Genomic DNA, 22,384 nt, shown 5'->3' on the forward strand with positions numbered 1-22,384 from the left:
CACACACTGCATCTGTAATGTTATACACTGCATCTATAATGTCACACACTGCATCTATAATGTCACACACTGTATATATAATGTCACACACTGCATCTGTAATGTTATACACTGCATCTATAATGTCACACACTGCATCTATAATGTCACACACTGTATATATAATGTCACACACTGCATCTGTAATGTCACACCCTACATCTATAATGTCACACACTGCATCTATAATGTCACACACTGCATCTATAATGTCACACACTGCATCTGTAATGTCACACACTGCATCTATAATGTCACACACTGCATCTGTAATGTCACACACTGCATCTATAATGTCACACACTGTACCTATAATGTTACACACTGCATCTATAATGTCACACACTGTATCTTTAATGTCACACACTGCATCTATAATGTCACACACTGCATCTATAATGTCACACACTGTATCTTTAATGTCACACACTGCATCTATAATGTCACACACTGCATCTATAATGTCACACACTGCATCTGTAATGTCACACACTGCATCTATAATGTCACACACTGTACCTATAATGTTACACACTGCATCTATAATGTCACACACTGTATCTGTAATGTCACACACTGCATCTATAATGTCACACACTGCATCTGTAATGTCACACACTGTATCTATAATGTCACACACTGCATCTGTAATGTTACACACTGTATCTATAATGTCACACACTGCATCTATAATGTCACACACTGCATCTGTAATGTCACACACTGTATCTATAATGTCACACACTGCATCTGTAATGTTACACACTGTATCTATAATGTCACACACTGCATCTGTAATGTCACACACTGCATCTATAATGTCACACACTGCATCTATAATGTCACACACTGCATCTATAATGTCACACACTATATATAATGTCACACACTGCATCTATAATGTCACACACTGTACCTATAATGTTACACACTGCATCTGTAATGTCACACACTGCATCTATAATGTCACACACTGCATCTATAATGTCACACACTGCATCTGTAATGTCACACACTGCATCTATAATGTCACACACTGTATATATAATGTCACACCCTACATCTATAATGTCACACACTGTATATATAATGTCACACACTGCATCTATAATGCCACACACTGCATCCATAATGTCACACACTGTACCTATAATGTTACACACTGCATCTATAATGTCACACACTGCATCTATAATGTCACACACTGCATCTATAATGTCACACACTGCATCTGTAATGTCACACACTGTATCTATAATGTCACACACTGCATCTGTAATGTCACACACTGTATCTATAATGTCACACACTGCATCTATAATGTCACACACTGCATCTATAATGTCACACACTGAATCTATAATGTCACACACTGCATCTATAATGTCACACACTGAATCTATAATGTTACACACTGCATCTGTAATGTTACACACTGCATCTATAATGTTACACACTGCACCTATAATGTTACACACTGCACCTATAATGTTACACACTGTATCTTAAATGTCACACTCTGCATCTATAATGTTACACACTGCACCTATAATGTTACACACTGTATCTTAAATGTCACACTCTGCATCTATAATATTACACACTGCACCTATAATGTTATACACTGCACCTATAATGTTACACACTGTAGCTATAATATTACACACTGTACCTATAGAGTCATACACTGCATCTATAATGTCACACACTGTACCTATAATGTCACACACTGCATCTGTAATGTTGCACACTGCATCTATAGAGTCACACCATCTATAATGTTACACACTGCATCTATAATGTTACACACTGCATCTGTAATGTTACACACTGCATCTATAGAGTCACACCATCTATAATGTTACACACTGCATCTGTAATGTTACACACTGCATCTATAGAGTCACACCATCTATAATGTTACACACTGCATCTATAATGTTACACACTGCATCTATAATGTTACACACTGCATCTGTAATGTTACACACTGCATCTATAATGTTACACACTGCACCTATAAAGTTACACACTGCATCTATAATGTTACACACTGCACCTATAATGTTACACACTGTATCTTAAATGTCACACTCTGCATCTATAATGTTATACACTGCATCTATAATGTTACACACTGTACCTATAATATTACCCACTGTACCTATAGTCATACACTGCATCTATAATGTCACACACTGTACCTATAATGTTACACACTGTATCTTAAATGTCACACTCTGCATCTATAATGTTACACACTGTAGCTATAATATTACACACTGTACCTAAAATGTTACACACTGTATCTATAATGTCACACACTATATCAATAATGTTACACACTGCATCTGTAATGTCACACACTGCATCTATAATGTTACACACTGCATCTATGATGTCACACTCTGCATCTATAATGTTACACACATCTATAATGTCACACTGTGCATCTATAATGTTACACACTGTAGCTATAATATCACACACTGTACTTATTGAGTCACACACTGCATCTATAATGTCACACACTGCATCTATAATGTAACACACTGCATCTATAATGTCACACTCTGCATCTATAATGTTACACACTGCATCTATGTCACACTCTGCATCTATAATGTTACACACTGTAAGTATAATATAACACACTGTACCTATAGAGTCACACACTGCATCTATAATGTCACACTCTGCATTTATAATGTTACACACTGTAAGTATAATATAACACACTGTACCTATAGAGTCACACACTGCATCTATAATGTCACACTCTGCATCTATAATGTTACACACTGCATCTATGTCATACACTTCATCGATAATGTTACAAACTACATCTATAATGTCATACACTACACCTATAATGTTATACACTACATCTATAATGTCACACATTGCATCTATAATGTCCGATTTTGTATCTATAATGTTACTCTTTGAATCTGTCACACTTTGTATCTATGATGTTGAATACTGTATCTATAATGTCACACACTGTATCTATATTGTCACACCCTACATCTATAATGTTACACCCTGCATCTTTAATGTCACACACTGCATCTTTAATGTTATACACTGTATCTATAATGTCACTCTTTGAATCTATAATGTCACACTTTGTATCTATGATGTCACATACTGTATCTATAATGTCACACCCTACATGTCATGACCGATTGGGGGGACAGAGGAGTGAGCCCTAAGCTGTCCCTAGTGACACTCTCCCTGCCTACACACCATACACCCTAAACGGTGAATCGACAACTTGGAGCTGGTCTCTCCCTGGGCTACAGTGCAGTGGCGTAAAAATAAATAACACACAGTCGGTCACAGGCCAGAAACAAATGGGAAAACTACCAGACAACCAGAACAAATAAAACAGACAGGAGACAAATACAAACAAGGCAAAATATAGTGTATTAACAAACAGTTCATAAACCAGATATCAGATAAACGGCAGACATGGAAAAATGAACAAGACTAGGCATGGTACGAGTATACAGCAGAAACCAGGAATTACAGGGGATGAGCAGAAGAACTGAAAGCTAAAACACTAAACTGATCAGGTAACATAGGACACTGTTCACACTGGAGACATAACAAACATGAACTCTACAACGTAGAGGAAAACTGGTCAGGATACTAGACAGGATATTTCTCAAGATTCAAAACAGGATATATTTCAGGATACATGACAGGATAAATTCAAAACCAAACTCCACTATGTGGAGGAACAGGACAGGATTCTCACAGTGTGAACACAGACTAAGCAGAACAGGCATACTAATCCTAAAACCAACAAATGTAACAGACTAAAATCTACAATAAACAAGACTATTTAACCATGGCAAAAACTCAAGAAAAATAGGTAAATGCTCAAGCCGACTTGGAAGTATATTCCACAAACAAACATAGTCAGAGAATTGCACAGACATCATAGTAGCATTATAGCACAAAATAACTAGTGATGAGCGGCAAGGGCCATATTTCAATTCACAATATTTATCAATATATGGACGAATGCGAAAATATATAACGAAATTTGCATAATGCGCATGCGCAATTATATATTTCATCTAAAAGAAGGGAGGGATCAGTGTCCAGTCTGGAAGTTCCAATATTTGCATAGACATTCGCATAAAAAAATATATATATCTATATTCTAAATACTCGCAAAATCCCGAAGTGATGATATTCATGTAAAAAAATCCCATTTCGAATATTCGCGCTCAACACTAGAAATAGCCAGCAGCTATAATGCAGGAGAACTCTGGTTAAAATAGACACACCCGAGATCTCATTGGTTCTGAGCATTAACCATTCCCAATCCAGAGAGAATAGCAAACGGCTCAGAACAAACTAGTGTGTGAATACACACCTAAACAGAAAAATACAAAAACAAATAAACGGACATTACACTACATCTATAATGTCGCACACTGTATATATAATGTCACACCATACATCTATAATGTCACACACTGTGTCTATAATGTCACACACTGTTTATGTCACACCCAGCATCTATAATGTCACACACTGTATCTATAATGTCACACACTGTATCTATAATGTCACACACTGTATCCATAATGTCACACACTGCATCTATAATGTCACACACTGCATCTATAATGTCACACACTGTATCTATAATGTCACACACTGTGTATATAATGTCACACACTGTGTATATAATGTCACACCCAGCATCTATAATGTCACACACTGTATATATAATGTCACACCCTACATCTATAATGTCACACACTGTGTCTATAATGTCACACACTGTTTATGTCACAGCCAGCATCTATAATGTCACACACTGTATCTATAATGTCACACACTGTGTATATAATGTCACACACTGTGTATATACTGTCACACCCAGCATCTATAATGTCACACACTGCATCTATAATGTCACACACTGTATCTATAATGTCACACACTGCATCTATAATGTCACACACTGTGTATATAATGTCACACCCAGCATCTATAATGTCACACACAGCATCTATAATGTCACACACTGTATATATAATGTCACACACTGTATCTATAATGTCACACCCAGCATCTATAATGTCACACACTGTATCTATAATGTCACACACTGTATCCATAATGTCACACACTGTATCCATAATGTCACACACTGCATCTATAATGTCACACACTGCATCTATAATGTCACACACTGTATCTATAATGTCACACACTGTGTATATAATGTCACACACTGTGTATATAATGTCACACCCAGCATCTATAATGTCACACACTGTATATATAATGTCACACCCTACATCTATAATGTCACACACTGTGTCTATAATGTCACACACTGTTTATGTCACACCCAGCATCTATAATGTCACACACTGTATCTATAATGTCACACACTGTGTATATAATGTCACACACTGTGTATATACTGTCACACCCAGCATCTATAATGTCACACACTGCATCTATAATGTCACACACTGTATCTATAATGTCACACACTGCATCTATAATGTCACACACTGTGTATATAATGTCACACCCAGCATCTATAATGTCACACACAGCATCTATAATGTCACACACTGTATATATAATGTCACACACAGCATCTATAATGTCACACACTGTATATATAATGTCACACACTGTATCTATAATGTCACACACAGCATCTATAATGTCACACACTGTATATATAATGTCACACACTGTATCTATAATGTCACACACTGTGTATATAATGTCACACCCAGCATCTATAATGTCACACACTGTATATATAATGTCACACCCTACATCTATAATGTCACACCCAGCATCTATAATGTCACACACTGTATATATAATGTCACACACTGCATCTATAATGTCACACCCAGCATCTATAATGCCACACACTACATCTATAATGTCACACACTGCATTTATAATGTCACACACTGCATCTATATTGTCACACCCTATATATATATATATATATAATGTCACAAACTGTATCTATAATGTCACAAACTGTATCTATAATGTCACACCCAGCATCTATGTCACACACTGCATTTATAATGTCACACACTGTATATATAATGTCACACACTGTATATATAATGTCACACACTGCATTTATAATGTCACACACTGCTTTTATGTCACACACTGTATCTATAATGTTACACACTGTATATATAATGTCACACACTGTATCTATAATGTCACACACTGCATCTATAATGTCACACACTGTATATATAATGTCACACCCTACATCTATAATGTCACACACTGCATCTATAATGTTACTACCTACATCTATAATGTCACACACTGTACCTATAATGTCACACACTGTATCTATAATATCACACCCTACATCTATAATGTCACACACTGTATATATAATATCACACACTACATCTATAATGTTACACACTGTATCTATAATGTCACACCCTATATATATATATATATATATATATATATATATATATATTGTCACACACTGTATCTATAATGTCACACACTGTATATATAATGTCACACCCTACATCTATAATGTCACACCCAGCATCTATAATGTCACACACTGCATCTATAATGTCACACCCAGCATTTATAATGTCACACACTGTATATATAATGTCACACACTGTATATATAATGTCACACACTGCATCTATAATGTCACACTGTATATATAATGTCACACCCAGCATCTATAATGTCACACACTGTATATATAATGTCACACACTGTATATATAATGTCACACCCAGCATCTATAATGTCACACCCTGCATCTATAATGTCACACCCTGCATCTATAATGTCACACACTGTATATATAATGTCACACACTGCATCTATAATGTCACACACTGCATCTATAATGTCACACTGTATATATAATGTCACACCCAGCATCTATAATGTCACACACTGTATATATAATGTCACACACTGTATATATAATGTCACACCCAGCATTTATATATTTATATGTCACACAGCGGTTGGGCCCCTGTGATCAGACACTTATTCCCTGCATTGTGGATAAGGGAATAGCTTATGATAACTAGATTACCCCTTTTATAGGAGACTTTTTTTTGCACAGGGCGGTGTATTGGATTAGTGAAGTAGAAACACTCAGGCCTATGGGACTAAATGAAGTTTGCAATTATAAAGTGTTTTTATAATACGTTTTGTATTCAGTTATTTATGGCTTTATGATTGTAACATTCCGTTTCTGCTAATTGGTCACATGTGTTTTGTTATGATTGCTATATGTGACAGAAGAGGTATAAAAATTACTAGACCGAATGACTAAGGAGGTGCACCCCTAAACCTTAGCCCTGAGACTATGCATGGGCCAAAACACTGCGACGCTAAAGTTCTTTACTACTTGTATCTTAAAGATTTATGAAAAAGTGATAAAAGGAAAGACTGAAGAATCATCGACAATGGAATAAGTTATTCCCTATGGTCCATTAATGTATTTTTGCTGCCTGTTACACTCCCTAATGGTTCATAGTCTTATGGAATGAGAGTGACCACCGCTCAAGCTACAGGGATCTGTTTTGTATTCCGATTCATCAATCTGTCTGAGACAAAAACTGTCTGATTTGACCATAGCAACCAATCATAAAATGATAGCTGAGCTGTGATTATTTGCCATGGGCTAGACAGATTGATGCATCGGGGACACCGTTTTATACAGACTGTTATAAGTACCAATTTACACAAACCAGATTACAGAGACTATTTTATATATACTGCTATGAGTATAATGGGGGAGATTTATCAAAGCATTTGTAGAGAAATATTGGTGCTGTTGCCCATACCAACCAATCACATTGCTTCTTAAAATATTTAAATATTTTACAGACTGTTTTACATGCACCATTTTATACATACGCGGAGGGGATATTCAAAGAATTTAGCGCAACTTTTTTTTGCTTTAGCTGTGCCACATTTGCTTAAAATGTAGCACTTATAGGGCCACATATATAGATATTTAGCACCTGATTAAGCACCCTGTTAGCCAATTTTTTTATTTTTTTTAAAGGGGTGTAGTTAGGCTTTTTGTGCTATTAACACCTTATTTTCAAAGGTTTAGCACCACTCTCTGGTGCACAAAGTGTCACAGCTAATACCAAGTATACTTTGTATTGAAGGGGTTGTGCGCTGCCCTGCCTTTTGGAGCTTTTTTTACATAGTGTTGTGCATACACCATTTTATACGTACTGTTTTTTTATATACTGTTTTATACACACTCTTTTGCATACACCATTTTATACATACTGGTTTTTACATACTGTTTTTTAAACCTTCTTTTGCATACACCATTTTATACATACAGTTTTTTACATACTGTTTTATACACATTCTTTTGCATACACCATTTTATACGTACTGTTTTTTTACATACTGTTTTATACACACTCTTTTGCATACACCATTTTATACGTACTGTTTTTTTACATACTGTTTTATACACACTCTTTTGCATACACCATTTTATACATACAGTTTTTTACATACTGTTTTATACACATTCTTTTGCATACACCATTTTATACATACTGTTTTTTTACATACTGTTTTATACACACTCTTTTGCATACACCATTTTATACGTACTGTTTTTTTACATACTGTTTTATACACACTCTTTTGCATACACCATTTTATACGTACTGTTTTTTTACATACTGTTTTATACACACTCTGTTGCATACACCATTTTATACATACAGTTTTTTACATACTGTTTTATACACACTCTGTTGCATACACCATTTTATACATACTGTTTTTTTACATACTGTTTTTTAAACCTTCTTTTGCATACACCATTTTATACGTACTGTTTTTTTACATACTGTTTTATACACACTCTTTTGCATACACCATTTTATACGTACTGTTTTTTTACATACTGTTTTATACACACTCTTTTGCATACACCATTTTATACGTACTGTTTTTTTACATACTGTTTTATACACACTCTTTTGCATACACCATTTTATACATACAGTTTTTTTACATACTGTTTTATACACACTCTGTTGCATACACCATTTTATACATACAGTTTTTTATATACTGTTTTATACACACTCTGTTGCATACACCATTTTATACATACAGTTTTTTACATACTGTTTTATAAACACTCTGTTGCATACACCATTTTATACGTACTGTTTTTTTACATACTGTTTTATACACACTCTTTTGCATACACCATTTTATACGTACTGTTTTTTTACATACTGTTTTATACACACTCTTTTGCATACACCATTTTATACGTACTGTTTTTTTACATACTGTTTTATACACACTCTTTTGCATACACCATTTTATACGTACTGTTTTTTTACATACTGTTTTATACACACTATTTTGCATACACCATTTTATACGTACTGTTTTTTTACATACTGTTTTATACACACTCTTTTGCATACACCATTTTATACATACAGTTTTTTTACATACTGTTTTATACACACTCTGTTGCATACACCATTTTATACATACAGTTTTTTACATACTGTTTTATACACACTCTGTTGCATACACCATTTTATACATACTGTTTTTTTACATACTGTTTTTTAAACCTTCTTTTGCATACACCATTTTATACGTACTGTTTTTTTACATACTGTTTTATACACACTCTTTTGCATACACCATTTTATACGTACTGTTTTTTTACATACTGTTTTATATACACTCTTTTGCATACACCATTTTATACGTACTGTTTTTTTACATACTGTTTTATACACACTCTTTTGCATACACCATTTTATACATACAGTTTTTTTTATACTGTTTTATACACACTCTGTTGCATACACCATTTTATACATACAGTTTTTTATATACTGTTTTATACACACTCTGTTGCATACACCATTTTATACATACAGTTTTTTACATACTGTTTTATAAACACTCTGTTGCATACACCATTTTATACATACTGGTTTTTACATACTGTTTTTTAAACCTTCTTTTGCATACACCATTTTATACGTACTGTTTTTTTACATACTGTTTTATACACACTCTTTTGCATACACCATTTTATACGTACTGTTTTTTTACATACTGTTTTATACACACTCTTTTGCATACACCATTTTATACGTACTGTTTTTTTACATACTGTTTTATACACACTCTTTTGCATACACCATTTTATACGTACTGTTTTTTTACATACTGTTTTATACACACTCTTTTGCATACACCATTTTATACGTACTGTTTTTTTACATACTGTTTTATACACACTCTTTTGCATACACCATTTTATACGTACTGTTTTTTTACATACTGTTTTATACACACTCTTTTGCATACACCATTTTATACGTACTGTTTTTTTACATACTGTTTTATAAACACTCTTTTGCATACACCATTTTATACATACAGTTTTTTTACATACTGTTTTATACACACTCTGTTGCATACACCATTTTATACATAGTTTTTTATATACTGTTTTATACACACTCTGTTGCATACACCATTTTATACATACAGTTTTTTACATACTGTTTTATAAACACTCTGTTGCATACACCATTTTATACGTACTGTTTTTTTACATACTGTTTTATACACACTCTTTTGCATACACCATTTTATACGTACTGTTTTTTTACATACTGTTTTATACACACTCTTTTGCATACACCATTTTATACGTACTGTTTTTTTACATACTGTTTTATACACACTCTTTTGCATACACCATTTTATACGTACTGTTTTTTTACATACTGTTTTATACACACTCTTTTGCATACACCATTTTATACGTACTGTTTTTTTACATACTGTTTTATAAACACTCTTTTGCATACACCATTTTATACATACAGTTTTTTTACATACTGTTTTATACACACTCTGTTGCATACACCATTTTATACATACAGTTTTTTATATACTGTTTTATACACACTCTGTTGCATACACCATTTTATACATACAGTTTTTTACATACTGTTTTATAAACACTCTGTTGCATACACCATTTTATACATACTGGTTTTTACATACTGTTTTTTAAACCTTCTTTTGCATACACCATTTTATACGTACTGTTTTTTTACATACTGTTTTATACACACTCTTTTGCATACACCATTTTATACGTACTGTTTTTTACATACTGTTTTATACACACTCTTTTGCATACACCATTTTATACGTATTGTTTTTTTACATACTGTTTTATACACACTCTTTTGCATACACCATTTTATACACACAGTTTTTTTACATACTGTTTTATACACACTCTGTTGCATACACCATTTTATACATACAGTTTTTTACATATTGTTTTATACACACTCTGTTGCATACACCATTTTATACATACAGTTTTTTACATACTGTTTTATAAACACTGTTGCATACACCATTTTATACATACTGGTTTTTACATACTGTTTTTTAAACCTTCTTTTGCATACACCATTTTATACGTACTGTTTTTTTACATACTGTTTTATACACACTCTTTTGCATACACCATTTTATACGTACTGTTTTTTACATACTGTTTTATACACACTCTTTTGCATACACCATTTTATACGTACTGTTTTTTTACATACTGTTTTATACACACTATTTTGCATACACCATTTTATACATACAGTTTTTTACATACTGTTTTATAAACACTCTGTTGCATACACCATTTTATACATACTGGTTTTTACATACTGTTTTTTAAACCTTCTTTTGCATACACCATTTTATACGTACTGTTTTTTTACATACTGTTTTATACACACTCTGTTGCATACACCATTTTATACATACTGGTTTTTACATACTGTTTTTTAAACCTTCTTTTGCATACACCATTTTATACGTACTGTTTTTTTACATACTGTTTTATACACACTCTGTTGCATACACCATTTTATACATACTGGTTTTTACATACTGTTTTTTAAACCTTCTTTTGCATACACCATTTTATACGTACTGTTTTTTTACATACTGTTTTATACACACTCTTTTGCATACACCATTTTATACGTACTGTTTTTTTACATACTGTTTTATACACACTCTTTTGCATACACCATTTTATACGTACTGTTTTTTTACATACTGTTTTATACACACTCTTTTGCATACACCATTTTATACATACAGTTCTTTACATACTGTTTTATACACACTCTTTTGCATACACCATTTTATACATACAGTTTTTTACATACTGTTTTATACACACTCTTTTGCATACACCATTTTATACGTACTGTTTTATAAACACTGTTGCATACACCATTTTATACGTAGTTTTATACACACTCTTTTGCATTTACCATTTTATACATACTGTTTTATACAGACTGTGTTGTACTCACTTCTTCATGCTCACCATTTTATACAGATGTTTTATTTCTAAGATTTCATATGTACTGTTTTGTACACAGTTTTTAAAGACTGTTTTATAAAAGTCATTTTATATGTACTGGTTTATACACACTATTTTTGGAGACTGTTTTATACATAACCTTTTATATGTATTATTCTATACACACTGTTTTGTACACGCCATTTATAGATATGTTTCTTATGAGATTGTTTCTTATGCACTGATCACACACTATTTTATACACATCACTTCAGACATACTGTTGTATATACAGTGGGAATCAAAAGTTTGGACACCCCAGGTAAAAATTTGTATTAATGTGCATAAAGAAGCCAAGGAAAGATGGAAAAATCTCCAAAAGGCATCAAATTACAGATTAAACATTCTTATAATATGTCAACAAAAGTTAGATTTTATTTTCATCATTTACACTTTCAAAATAACAGAAAACAAAAAATGTTGTCTGCAAAAGTTTGGGCACCCTGCAGAATTTATAGCATGCACTGCCCCCTTTGCAAAGCTGAGACCTGCCAGTGTCATGGATTGTTCTCAGTCATCATCTGGGAAGACCAGGTGATGTCAGTCTCAAAGGTTTTAAATGCCCAGGCTCATCTGACCTTGCCCCAACAATCAGCACCACGGGTTCTTCTAAGCAGTTGTCTAGAAATCTGAAACTGAAAATAGTTGACGCTCACAAAGCTGGAGAAGGCTATAAGATGATAGCAAAACGTTTTCAGATGTCAATATCCTCTGTTCGGAATGTAATTAAGAAATAGCAGTCATCAGGAACAGTGGAAGTTTAAGCAAGATGTGGAAGACCCTGGAGTTGTGGTCCACTATTCCACTATAAAGAGATACTTATACAAATATGGTCTTCATGGAAGAGTCATCAGAAGAAAACCTCTTCTATGTCCTCACCACAAAAATCAGCGTTTGAACTTTGCAAATGAACATATAGACAAGCCTGATACATTTTGGAAACAAGTTCTGTGGACCGATGAGGTTAAAATTGAACTTTTTGGCCGGAATGAGTAAAGGTACGTTTGGAGAAGAAGGGGAACAGAATTTAATGAAAAGAACCTCTGTCCAACTGTTAAGCATGGGGGTGGATCAATCATGCTTTGGGATTGTATTGCAGCCAGTGGCACAGGGAACATCTCACGAGTAGAAGGAAGAATGGATTCAATAAAATTTCTGCAAATTTTGGATGCTAACTTGATGCCATCTATGAAAAAGCTGAAGTTAAAGAGAGGATGGCTTCTACAAATGGATAATGATCCTAAACACACCTCAAAATCCACGGGGGATTACATCAAGAGGCGTAAACTGAAGGTTTTGCCATGGCCTTCACAATCTCCTGACCTCAACATAATTGAAAATCTATGGATAGACCTTAAAAGAGCAGTGCGTGACAGACAGCCCAGAAATCTCAAAGAACTGGAAGACTTTTGTAAGGAAGAATGGGCAAAGATACTGTGATACCTGCCAAAGGGGGCAGTACAAGATATGAACTCTGCAGGGTGCCCATACTTTTGCAGACGCCATTTTTTTGTTTTCTGTTATTTTGAAAGTGTAAATGATGGAAATAAAATGTAACTTTTGTTGACATATTATAAGAATGTCTAATCTGTAATTTGATGCCTTTTGGAGATTTTTCCATCTTTCCTTGGCTTCTTTATGCACATTAATACAAATTTTTACATGGGTGCCCAAACTTTTGATCCCCACTGTAGATTTATTGCATATGTATATTGTTATATGCACCATTTTATTCACGCTGTTTTATACTCACTGTTTTGTACACACTGTTTCATATATATATATATATACCTATGATGGTCAGTCTCTGTTATTGGGCAGTGAGGTGTATGAGGGTGTAAGGGTCAGTCTTAGTAATAATGGCAGTGAGGTGTATGATGGTGTGAGGGAAAGTCCTGTGATGGGGCAGTGAGGTGTATGATGGTGTGAGGGTCAGTCCTGTGATGGGGCAGTGAGGTGTATGATGGTGTGAGGGTCAGTCCTGTGATGGGGCAGTGAGGTGTATGATGGTGTGAGGATCAGTCCTGTGATGGGGCAGTGAGGTGTATGATGGTGTGAGGATCAGTCCTGTGATGGGGCAGTGAGGTGTATGATGGATTGAGGGTCAGTCCTGTGATGGGGCAGTGAGGTGTATGATGGAGTGAGGGTCAGTCCTGTGATGGGGCAGTGAGGTGTATGATGGTGTGAGGGAAAGTCCTGTGATGGGGCAGTGAGGTGTATGATGGTGTGAGGGTCAGTCCTGTGATGGGGCAGTGAGGTGTATGATGGATTGAGGGTCAGTCCTGTGATGGGGCAGTGAGGTGTATGATGGAGTGAGGGTCAGTCCTGTGATGGGGCAGTGAGGTGTATGATGGAGTGAGGGTCAGTCCTGTGATGGGACAGTGAGGTGTATGATGGTGTGAGGGTCAGTCCTGTGATGGGGCAGTGAGGTGTATGATGGAGTGAGGGTCAGTCCTGTGATGGGGCAGTGAGGTGTATGATGGTGTGAGGGTCAGTCCTGTGATGGGGCAGTGGAGGTGTATGATGGAGTGAGGGTCAGTCCTGTGATGGGGCAGTGAGGTGTATGATGGTGTGAGGGTCAGTCCTGTGATGGGGCAGTGAGGTGTATGATGGAGTGAGGGTCAGTCCTGTGATGGGGCAGTGAGGTGTATGATGGTGTGAGGGTCAGTCCTGTGATGGGGCAGTGAGGTGTATGATGGAGTGAGGGTCAGTCCTGTGATGGGGCAGTGAGGTGTATGATGGAGTGAGGGTCAGTAATGTGATGGGGCAGTGAGGTGTATGATGGAGTGAGGGTCAGTCCTGTGATGGGGCAGTGAGGTGTATGATGGATTGAGGGTCAGTCCTGTGATGGGGCAGTGAGGTGTATGGTGGTGTAAGGGTCAGTCCTGTGATGGGGCAGTGAGGTGTATGGTGGTGTAAGGGTCAGTCCTGTGATGGGGCAGTGAGGTGTATGATGGAGTGAGGGTCAGTCCTGTGATGGGGCAGTGAGGTGTATGGTGGTGTAAGGGTCAGTCCTGTGATGGGGCAGTGAGGTGTATGATGGAGTGAGGGTCAGTCCTGTGATGGGGCAGTGAGGTGTATGATGGATTGAGGGTCAGTCCTGTGATGGGGCAGTGAGGTGTATGGTGGTGTAAGGGTCAGTCCTGTGATGGGGCAGTGAGGTGTATGATGGTGTGAGGATCAGTCCTGTGATGGGGCAGTGAGGTGTATGATGATATGAGAGGATCAGTCCTGTGATGGGGCAGTGAGGTGTATGATGGAGTGAGAGGGTCAGTCCTGTGATGGGGCAGTGAGGTGTATGATGGAGTGAGGGTCAGTCCTGTGATGGGGCAGTGAGGTGTATGATGGTGTAAGGGTCAGTCCTGTGATGGGGCAGTGAGGTGTATGATGGTGTGAGAGGGTCAGTCCTGTGATGGGGCAGTGAGGTGTATGATGGTGTGAGGGTCAGTCCTGTGATGGGGCAATGAGGTGTATGATGGAGTGAGGGTCAGTCCTGTGATGGGGCAGTGAGGTGTATGATGGTGTGAGGATCAGTCCTGTGATGGGGCAGTGAGGTGTATGATGGTGTGAGAGGGTCAGTCCTGTGATGGGGCAGTGAGGTGTATGATGGTGTGAGGGTCAGTCCTGTGATGGGGCAGTGAGGTGTATGATGGAGTGAGGGTCAGTCCTGTGATGGGGCAGTGAGGTGTATGATGGTGTAAGGGTCAGTCCTGTGATGGGGCAGTGAGGTGTATGATGGTGTGAGAGGGTCAGTCCTGTGATGGGGCAGTGAGGTGTATGATGGTGTGAGGATCAGTCCTGTGATGGGGCAGTGAGGTGTATGATGGTGTGAGGGTCAGTCCTGTGATGGGGCAGTGAGGTGTATGATGGTGTGAGGGTCAGTCCTGTGATGGGGCAGTGAGGTGTATGATGGTGTGAGGGTCAGTCCTGTGATGGGGCAGTGAGGTGTATGATGGTGTGAGGGTCAGTCCTGTGATGGGGCAGTGAGGTGTATGATGGAGTGAGGGTCAGTCCTGTGATGGGGCAGTGAGGTGTATGATGATGTGAGAGGGTCAGTCCTGTGATGGGGCAGTGAGGTGTATGATGGTGTGAGGATCAGTCCTGTGATGGGGCAGTGAGGTGTATGATGGTGTGAGGGTCAGTCCTGTGATGGGGCAGTGAGGTGTATGATGGTGTGAGGGTCAGTCCTGTGATGGGGCAGTGAGGTGTATGATGGAGTGAGGATCAGTCCTGTGATGGGGCAGTGAGGTGTATGATGGTGTGAGGATCAGTCCTGTGATGGGGCAGTGAGGTGTATGATGGTGTGAGGATCAGTCCTGTGATGGGGCAGTGAGGTGTATGATGGTGTGAGGATCAGTCCTGTGATGGGGCAGTGAGGTGTATGATGGATTGAGGGTCAGTCTTGGTGATGGGGCAGTGAGGTGTATGATGGTGTGAGGGTCAGTTTTGGAGATGACAGTGTGGTATGGTGGGGTGTGAGGTGCGGGACAGATGTAATTACCCTAGGGGCAGATGGCATTAACCCTTTGTGTTCGTGATGCCAGGGCGTGGTTTATCCTTAACCACCCGAAAGTATACCGCTGGATCCTGGGCTAGGCACGGGGGCAGTGAAGACACCAAGGCCAAGTTACGGACAACGGTAGTTTTACTGAGGATAGACAGTTGTTACAGTCTATACAGTTCAGCCAGGGCCCAAGAAGGTGACCAGTGACACAGAGACCTCGCAGGTTTGCTGGGACTTGAAGTTGGACTGGAGAATTTAATGCAGGCCACGCTGGGTAGACAGATGACTGACTTGTGACTGACAGGACGGTGACTTTATCTTACCTGCACTTGACTTGAAGCCTCCACTACTCTGGACACACGAACTAGGCGACTGCACTGGACCTCAGCAGAAAGCAAGAGAGAGAAGCTCCACCCAGGGCTTATATGGGGGAGACCAGCAGGGAGCCCATAGGTCATTATATGGGGGAGACCAGCAGGGAGCCCATAGGTCATTATATGGGGGAGACCAGCAGGGAGCCCATAGGTCATTATATGGGGGAGACCAGCAGGGAGCCCATAGGTCATTATATGGGGGAGACCAGCAGGGAGCCCATAGGTCATTATATGGGGGAGACCAGCAGGGAGCCCATAGGTCATTATATGGGGGAGACCAGCAGGGAGCCCATAGGTCATTATATGGGGGAGACCAGCAGGGAGCCCATAGGTCATTATATGGGGGAGACCAGCAGGGAGCCCATAGGTCACTCTGGGGTTCAATCACATGGTGCATTATATTAAAGGTGCAACACATCTTTTAATATCCAATATAAAAACAATGGGGAAACAACTACAGGGGGCCCTGGGGACGCTGCCTGACAGGGCAGGAAAGGTATGGGGCAACACCATCCCGTACTGGGCCACCACTACAGGAGGTATATGTAAGTATTATACGCAGAGGACGCCCAGCCTGCATTACGACTGCTGCAGTTCTGGAGACACAATATGAGCCAAACTGCGCAGCGAGGGATGAATCACGCGTCAGGAGGCTGTAGGCGATGATGGGGGATGGGAGACTTGTGACTCCGCATCCTTAGTGACCGACTCTGTATATCATAGTGGATCCCTACGGAGAGGACGCAAAATTTATCATCTGTTGTTGTTTGAGGCCGTCCATCTACTCTAGGGCTGCACCAGATCCAGGAGGCGCTCTGCCTGCTCTGGGGTCCATTGACCAGGGGGGGTTCTCGGCTTGTTGATAGGTGCATCATCTGTGCTGTGATGTCTCAAGTGGTGCACACACAGGGTTAATGGACGATCAACTCGGTCTGGAGACAGTTTATGGTACAGTGGTCTCCAACTGCGGACCTCCAGATGTTGCAAAACTACAACTCCCAGCATGCCCGGACAGCCAACGGCTGTCCGGGCATGCTGGGAGTTGTAGTTTTGCAACATCTGGAGGTCCGCAGGTTGAAGACCATTGGTTTAGGGCAGTGGTCTCCAACCTGCAGACCTCCAGATGTTGCAAAATTACAACTCCCAGCATGCCGGGACAGCCGTTGGATGTCTGGGCATGCTGGGAGTTGTAGTTTTGCAACATCTGGAGGTCCGCAGGTTGGAGACCACTGGTTTATGAGCTTCCTATATGATGTATGGCATGGAGGCACGTAGGCGTTACCATAGCAACTATGACGAGGTTGGAAACTATGGTGACAGAGAATCGCATCCTCCCCATAGCCAGCACCCTGATTGGCTGCCACAAATGTATTGATCATCTGATGAGTCACATGACCTTGGGGGGGAGGGGGGGGGGTCATACCTCATCGCCATGAAGATACCACAAGGTCACAAGTCAAGGTCACTGATTATTAGAACAGGTCACTGATCGGACCCCAAGCTAAGAAGTCCCCCCCCCCCAACAGAATGTCCCCAACATCTAATGAATGGTATCACACATAATAGGATTAGATACAGACAGTATAACCCATACCAGGTATAGATACAGCAGTCCTGAAGACGATATCATAGATAATAAGATTAGATACCACAGCTGGGCACACAGCATTACATACAATAAGCTCAGATACAGCACAGCGGACAGTATCACATATAAGGATTAGATACACGGCTCAGCAGACTGTATGGCACATGATAGAACTAGAGCAGCTAAGCATCCAGTATCACACATAACAAGATTAGATACAATGACCGAGCAGACATGATCACACATGATAGAGTTAGATACAGTGGCACAGCAGCTCATCAAACAGTATCACACATTATAGGCTTAGATATAGAAACGTAGTAGTTAGAATCACCCATACCAGGCTTTGATACAGGAGATCAGCAGACTGTATCAAACATTGTGAGATTAGATACCGCAGCTGAACAGTCAGCTTTGTATACAATGATCTTAGACACAGTGCAGCATCCAGTATTAAATATTAGGATTAGATACATTGCTCAGCAGGATGTATGACACATGCTAGGATTAGATACATTGCTCAGCAGGCTGTATGACACATGTTAGGATTAGATACAGTGGCTCAGCAGACAGTATTACATATTAGGATTTGATACATCGCTCAGCAGGATTTATGACAAATGACAGGATTAGATACAGTGGCTGAGCAGACAGTATTACATATTAGGATTAGATACATTGCTCAGCAAGATGTATGACACATGACAGGATTAGATACAGTGGCTCAGCAGACAGTATTACATATTAGGATTAGATACATTGCTCAGCAGGATTTATGACAAATGACAGGATTAGATACAGTGGCTGAGCAGACAGAATTACATATTAGGATTAGATACAGTGGCTCAGCAGACAGTATAACATATTAGGATTAGATACATTGCTCAGCAGGCTGTATGACACATGACAGGATTAGATACAGTGGCTCAGCATCCAGTACTGTATTACATATTAGGATTAGATACATCGCTCAGCAGGCTGTATGACACATGTAAGGATTAGATACAGTGGCTCAGAAGACAGTATTACATATTAGGATTAGATACATTGCTCAGCAGGATGTATGACACATGCTAGGATTAGATACAGTGGTTCAGCATCCAGTATTACATATTAGGATTAGATACATTGCTCAGCAGGATGTATGACACATGTTAGGATTAGATACAGTGGCTCAGCATCCAGTATTACATATTAGGATTAGATACATCGCTCAGCAGGATGTATGACACATGACAGGATTAGATACAGTGGCTGAGCAGACAGTATTACATATAAGGATTAGATACATTGCTCAGCAGGATGTATGACACATGATAGGATTAGATACAGTGGCTCAGCAGACAGTATTACATATTAGGCTTAGATACATTGCTCAGCAGGATGTATGACACATGACAGGATTAGATACAGTGGCTCAGCAGACAGTATTACATATTAGGCTTAGATACATTGCTCAGCAGGATGTATGACACATGTTAGGATTAGATACAGTGGCTCAGCAGACAGTATTACATATTAGGATTAGATACATTGCTCAGCAGGATGTATGACACATGTTAGGATTAGATACAGTGGCTCAGCATCCAGTATTACATATTAGGATTAGATACATCGCTCAGCAGGATGTATGACACATGTTAGGATTAGATACAGTGGCTCAGCATCCAGTATTACATATTAAGATTAGATACATCGCTCAGCAGGATGTATAACACATTCTAGGATTAGATACAGTGGCTCAGCATCCAGAATTACATATTAGAATTAGATACAGTGGCTCAGCAGACAATATTACATATTAGGATTAGATACAGTGGCTCAGCAGACAGTATAACATATTAGGATTAGATACATTGCTCAGCAGGCTGTATGACACATGACAGGATTAGATACAGTGGCTCAGCATCCAGTACTGTATTACATATTAGGATTAGATACATCGCTCAGCAGGCCGTATGACACATGTTAGGATTAGATACAGTGGCTCAGCAGACAGTATTACATATTAGGATTAGATACATTGCTCAGCAGGCTGTATGACACATGTTAGGATTAGATACAGTGGCTCAGAAGACAGTATTACATATTAGGATTAGATACATTGCTCAGCAGGATGTATGACACATGACAGGATTAGATACATTGCTCAGCAGGCTGTATGACACATGTTAGGATTAGATACAGTGGCTCAGAAGACAGTATTACATATTAGGATTAGATACATTGCTCAGCAGGATGTATGACACATGACAGGATTAGATACAGTGGGTCAGCAGACAGTATTACATATTAGGATTAGATACATTGCTAAGCAGGCTGTATGACACATGACAGGATTAGATACAGCCACTAAGCAGATATGATAGGCTTAGATACAGTCGCTCCTTAGATAGTATGATACATAATAAGACGAACTAGAGCAGCTCTCCAGACACTACATGGCAGCATGAATTACATGGCTCAGCAGACTGTATCACACATGATAGGCTTAGATACAGCAGTTTACACATTTTAGAGCTTTGATACAGTAGCTCAGAAGCCAGTATCACATATGATGTAATTAGATACAATAGATCAGTCTCATTAATCCTGAATAAATGATTTTATAACAAATCTGTGAAGTCCTTGGAGGTCTCCACCAGGTGGCGCTAGGAGATTTAGGACATTTCTATCCTGGGGAACAGAAAATGTAAAAAGAACCTAAAACTAAGATCATAGATACCCACAACCAGACGGACACACGGTCTGCAGATTATTACACCACTGACCTCTATAGATCTGCAGAACATCGCTCTGTCCTCTCTACCTCCTGATACATAGTGATATATAGTGATATATCCTGCAGATTATTACACCACTGACCTCTCTACAGATCTGCAGAACATCGCTCTGTCCTCTCTACCTCCTGATACATAGTGATATATCCTGCAGATTATTACACCACTGACCTCTCTACAGATCTGCAGAACATCGCTCTGTCCTCTCTACCTCCTGATACATAGTGATATATCCTGCAGATTATTACACCTCTGACCTCTCTACAGATCTGCAGAACATCGCTCTGTCCTCTCTACCTCCTGATACATAGTGATATATCCTGCAGATTATTACACCTCTGACCTCTCTACAGATCTGCAGAACATCGCTCTGTCCTCTCTACCTCCTGATACATAGTGATATATCCTGCAGATTATTACACCACTGACCTCTACAGATCTGCAGAACATCGCTCTGTCCTCTCTACCTCCTGATACATAGTGATATATCCTGCAGATTATTACACCACTGACCTCTCTACAGATCTGCAGAACATCGCTCTGTCCTCTCTACCTCCTGATACATAGTGATATATCCTGCAGACTATTACACCTCTGACC

General features: G+C 38.7%; 1 protein-coding gene across 1 annotated transcript in view; it reads left to right on the plus strand.

Moving 5' to 3' along the window:
- Window positions 1-22,384, plus strand: part of SLC2A1 (solute carrier family 2 member 1) — a 104,487-nt gene that overhangs the window by 1,085 nt on the left and 81,018 nt on the right. The gene's annotated exons all lie outside the window — the stretch shown is intronic.

This window comes from Hyla sarda, chromosome 10 (assembly GCF_029499605.1).
Source record: "Hyla sarda isolate aHylSar1 chromosome 10, aHylSar1.hap1, whole genome shotgun sequence".
NCBI lineage: Eukaryota > Metazoa > Chordata > Amphibia > Anura > Hylidae > Hyla > Hyla sarda.